Raw genomic sequence first — 4,977 nt, forward strand, 5'->3', positions numbered from 1 at the left:
TTTTGCTGCCTTTGCCTTGTGTGACCATGGGCAACAACCAACACTGAACACTCCCAGGGTTTGCTTCTATAAATATGCATTTCTGCTGGAAAAGTGCATTTAATTCACAGGAAAAGCACACACAAAATAGACCTCAGTGGAATAAAGAAGTTCATCTTTAATTAAATATTGAATTAAAGCAGGTGTGGAAGAAAAAGGCTTCAGGGTGAGCTCACTGTGGCCATCAGCACCTGAAGGAGCCAACCAGGAGGATGGACAGAGATTATTTACCAAAAGAAATCATTTGATTTATTTATTTACGTATTATGGAGAGGCAGGACAAAGGGGGAACAGCTTCAAGCTGACAGAGGGGAGGGCAGGGTTGGATTTTGGGCAGGAATTCCTCCCTGGAGGGTGGGGATGCCCTGGCACAGGTGCCCAGGATCCCTGGAAATGGCCAAGGCCAGGCTTGGAGCACCCTGGGATGGTGGAAGGGTCCCTGCCATGGCACTGGAGGAGGTTTTGGGTCTATTTTAACCCAAACCATTCCATGGTTCTATGGGAACATTGCCCAAAAATCCCCTTGCACCTAAAGGGGGGTGAGGAGCTGCAAACGGAGCTGAAACTCCTGAGCTCACTATGGATGAGCTGACATTGGGATTAAACACTTTGAACAGATTGCCCAGAGCAGTGGGGCTGCCCCTGATCCCTGGAAATGTCCAAGGCCAGGCTGGACAGGGCTGGGATCAGCCTGGGATGGTGGGAAATGTCCTTGTCGTGGGATTGGAGGAGGTTTTGGGTCTGTTTCAACCCAAACCATTCCATGGTTCATTCATTGCTCAGGAGAATTCTGCCCCCAAAAATCCCTAAACTGGGGGGGTGAGGAGCTGAAACTCCTGAGCTCCCCAAACTTTGAACATTTGGGATTAAACTCTTGAAAAGAGATTGCCCAGAGCAGCTGGGGCTGCCCCTGGATCCCTGGAAATGTCCAAGGCCAGCTTGGACAGGGCTGGGATGGTGGAAGGGGTCCCTGCCATGGCACTGGATGAGTTTTTGGGTCTATTCCAACCCAAACCATTCCATGGTTCCATGAGAACATTGCCCAAAAATCCCCTTGCACTAAACTGGGGGGGAGTGAGGAGCTGAAACTCCTGAGCTCCCCAAACTTTGAACATTTGGGATTAAACACATGAAAAGAGATTGCCCAGAGCAGCTGGGGCTGCCCCTGGATCCCTGGAAATGTCCAAGGTCAGGTTGGACAGGGCTGGGATGGTGGAAGGGTCCCTGCCATGGCACTGGAGGAGTTTTTGGGTCTATTCCAACCCAAACCATTCCATGGTTCTATGAGAACATTGCCCCAAAATCCCCTTGCACTAAACTGGTTGGGATGAAGATCTGAACCTCCTGAGCTCCCCAATCTTTGGATGCTTGGATTAAACACATGAAAATGTATTGTTTATTTATTGTGTTTAATAAGATTGATTGTGTTTGATCTGTGGCTGTGGCTGCCCCTGGCAGTGCCCAAGGCCAGGTTGGACACTTTGGAGCCCCCTGGGATGGTGGGAGGTGGCCCTGCCATGGCACTGGATGAGTTTTTGGGTCTATTCCAACCCAAACCATTCCATGGTTCCATTGCCCAAAAATCCCCTTGCACCTGAACTGGGGCTGAGGATCTGAACCTCCTGAGCTCCCCAATCTTTGGATGCTTGGATTAAACACATGAAAATTTACTGTTTATTTATTGTGTTTAATAAGATTGATTGTGTTTGATCTGTGGCTGTGGCTGCCCCTGGCAGTGCCCAGGCCCAGGTTGGACACTTGGGAGCCCCCGGGATGGTGGGAGGGGTCCCTGCCATGGGACTGGAGGAGTTTTAAACCCAAACCATTCCATGGTTCCATGAGAACATCAGCCAGGAGAATTCTCCCCACCAAAAATCCCCTTGCACCTAAACTGGGGGTGAGGAGCTGAAACTCCTGAGCTCCCCAAACTTTGAACATTTGGGATTAAACACATTAAACAGATTGCCCAGAGCAGCTGGGGCTGCCCCTGGATCCCTGGAAATGGCCAAGGTCATGTTGGACAGGGCTGGGATGGTGGAAGGGTCCCTGCCATGGCACTGGAGGAGTTTTAAACCCAAACCATTCCATGGTTCCATGAGAACAGGAGAATTCTCCCTACCATAAATCCCCTTGCACTAAACTGGGGGGGAGTGAGGATCTGAACCTCCTGAGCTCCCCAATTTTTGGACATTTGGGATTAAACACATTGAACAGATTGCCCAGAGCAGCTGGGGCTGCCCCTGCATCCCTGGGCCCTGGGGGGGGATGAGCCTGGCTGGGAGCCGGGGAAGCTCCGGGGAGGTTTTTCCGTCCGCTCCGAGGGGTCCTGGAGCTCCTGAACCCGTGGAGAAGCTTCCAGGCCTTTGGGATGGGTTGGGGTCCGCAAGAGTGGGAAGTGAACAGAGAACAGAAAATGGTGGAGTTCTTCACGGGCTTTGGCGAGCTTGGGAATTGCTTTTTAGGGTTTGGGATTTTTTCTCTTAGGGTTTGGGGATTTTTTTAGGGTTTTGGGATTTTTTTAGGGTTTAGGAATTTTTTAGTGTTTTAGGATTTTTTTTAGAGTTTTGGTTTTTTGGTTTTTTAGAGTTTTGGGGTATTTTTTTAGAGTTCAGGGATTTTTTTTTAAATTTTGGGAATTTTTTTAAAGAATTTTGGTTTTTTTTCTTTAGAGCTTTGGGATTTATTTTTAGAGTTTTGGGGTATTTTTTTAGAGTTTTGAGATTTTTTTTTTAGAATTTAGGGAATTTTTTTAGAGAATTTTGGTCTTTTTTCTTTAGAGTTTTGGGATTTATTTTTAGAGCTTTGGGATTTTTTTAGAGTTTTGGGATTTTTTTAGAATTTTGCGATTTTTTTTTAGGGTTTTGGAATTATTTTTTTTTTAGAGTTCGGGGTTTTTTTAATTTTGGGATTTTTTAAAAGAATTTTGGCATTTTTTCTTTAGAGTTTTGGGATTTATTTTTAGAGTTTTGGGAATTTTTTTTTTAGAGTTTTGGGTTTTTTTTTGGAGTTTTGGGATTTATTTTTAGAGTTTTGGGAATTTTTTTTTTTTAGAGTTTTGGGGGTTTTTTTTGGTTTTTTTTTTGAGTTTTGGGATATTTTTTTAGAGTTTTGGGATTTTTTTTTTTTTTGTTTTTAGAGCTTTGTGATTTTGGTGTGGAAGTAGATGGGAGGATGGAGGATCCTGGGCGTTGTCCGAGCTTCTCCTGCAGGTGATGAATGAGGACCGAAATTCCACCTGCCAGGCCCTGAAGGAACCCACAGAAAAGATGGGGAGAGGTTTTTGTGAGGGCCTGGAGTGACGAAGGACAAAGGGGGGGATGGCTCCAAATGCCAGAGGCGAGGCTGCGATGGGATTTTGGGCAGGAATTCCTGGGGAGGCCCTGGCACGGAGAATTCACCGCCCTGGATCTCGGGAATTGCCCAAAGCCGGGTCGGACCCCGGGGTTTGACCCCTGCCATGGCCGGGATTTGAGGCCCTTCCCACCCAAACCATTCTGGGATTGTGGAGCAGATTTTCCAATTTGATGCCCGGTCAAACACAGAGGTTTATTCAATGCTGGTATTTCCCCTTCATTTCCACGTTTCACAGGGACTGATCAGGATTCTCCATCCCTTTCAGTGATTTATAAACATTTAATGTGTTTATCAGGGGAATAATCAGAGTTATTGAGCAGTTGGCTGAAGCTATTCAATCGCTGATTTTCTGCTGCTTCTTGTGCAGAATGTGAAAGGGAATTTCTCTTCACCCTTCTCTGCTGGACTCCTGCATGCAGCCTTTCAAAACCGGCGGGTTTCGGGTTCTTACCCCATTCAGCCTGAGGGAAACAAAAGGATTTGCATCATAAAAGGAGGGGAAAAAAAGAAAGAAAAAAGCGTGAACAGAATGGGTTCCGCAAGCCATGAAAAGAGAAATGGTTTTGTGGAGAGCATGGAAGCTCAGCCCCAGCTCTCTTCCCACTGTTGGGAGGGAGGAAAGTTTGACAGGAAAATCTCACAGATGCGTGGCTTGGCAGAAAGATCTGTGAATGCAGAACCTGAGAGTGAAACAGAGATGGAAGCAAGTTCTGATACAGGAGAAAAGAATTGCAGAGCCAGTCTGACTGGATAAGCAAGGAGGCCAAGGGTATTTTATGTTGGTTAGAAGGGTTTTTATGGCTTAGAGCAAAGGATAAACCCACCCCAAACAAGAAGATATTTTTACCAAGCAGAAAGATTCCACAGGCAAACAAGGCAGCAAAGCTGCAAGTAGAAAAAAGGTCTCAGAATTTTCTACTGCAAGAAAACTGAAAAACAGCTTCTGGCTTAAAGTGTAATGTACTGACTTGTAGTGATTGGAGAACAGTGGCATGAATATGGTAATTATAGCAGTTATGATGGGCTAGAGATAAAAGTTAAGGTAGAGATTGGTTCTACTGTGTGAAGATGCTCAACAAAGAAAAGTTTATAATGCATTGTAAGCAAAAGGAAAGTTTATAAAGTATTGTAACCAAAAGGAAAGTTTACAATGCATTGTAACCAAAACCAAAGTATAGAATGTATTGTAACCAAAAGGAAAGTTTATAATGCCTTGTAACCAAAAGAAAAGTTTATAAAGCATTGTAACCAAAAGGAAAGTTTATAATGCATTGTAAGCAAAAGGAAAGTTTACAATGCATTGTAACCAAAACCAAAGTATAGAATGCATTGTAACCAAAACCAAAGTATAGAATGCATTGTAACCAAAAGGAAAGTTTACAATGCCTTGTAACCAAAAGGAAAGTTTACAATGCATTGTAACCAAAACCAAAGTATAGAATGCATTGTAACCAAAAGGAAAGTTTACAATGCATTGTGAGCAAAAGGAAAGTTTACAATGCATTGTGAGCAAAAGGAAAGTTTACAATGCAGTGTAACCAAAAGGAAAGTTTACAATGCAGTGTAACCAAAAGGAAAGTTTAC

The sequence above is a fragment of the Molothrus ater genome, chromosome 29, assembly GCF_012460135.2.
Source record: "Molothrus ater isolate BHLD 08-10-18 breed brown headed cowbird chromosome 29, BPBGC_Mater_1.1, whole genome shotgun sequence".
Lineage (NCBI taxonomy): Eukaryota > Metazoa > Chordata > Aves > Passeriformes > Icteridae > Molothrus > Molothrus ater.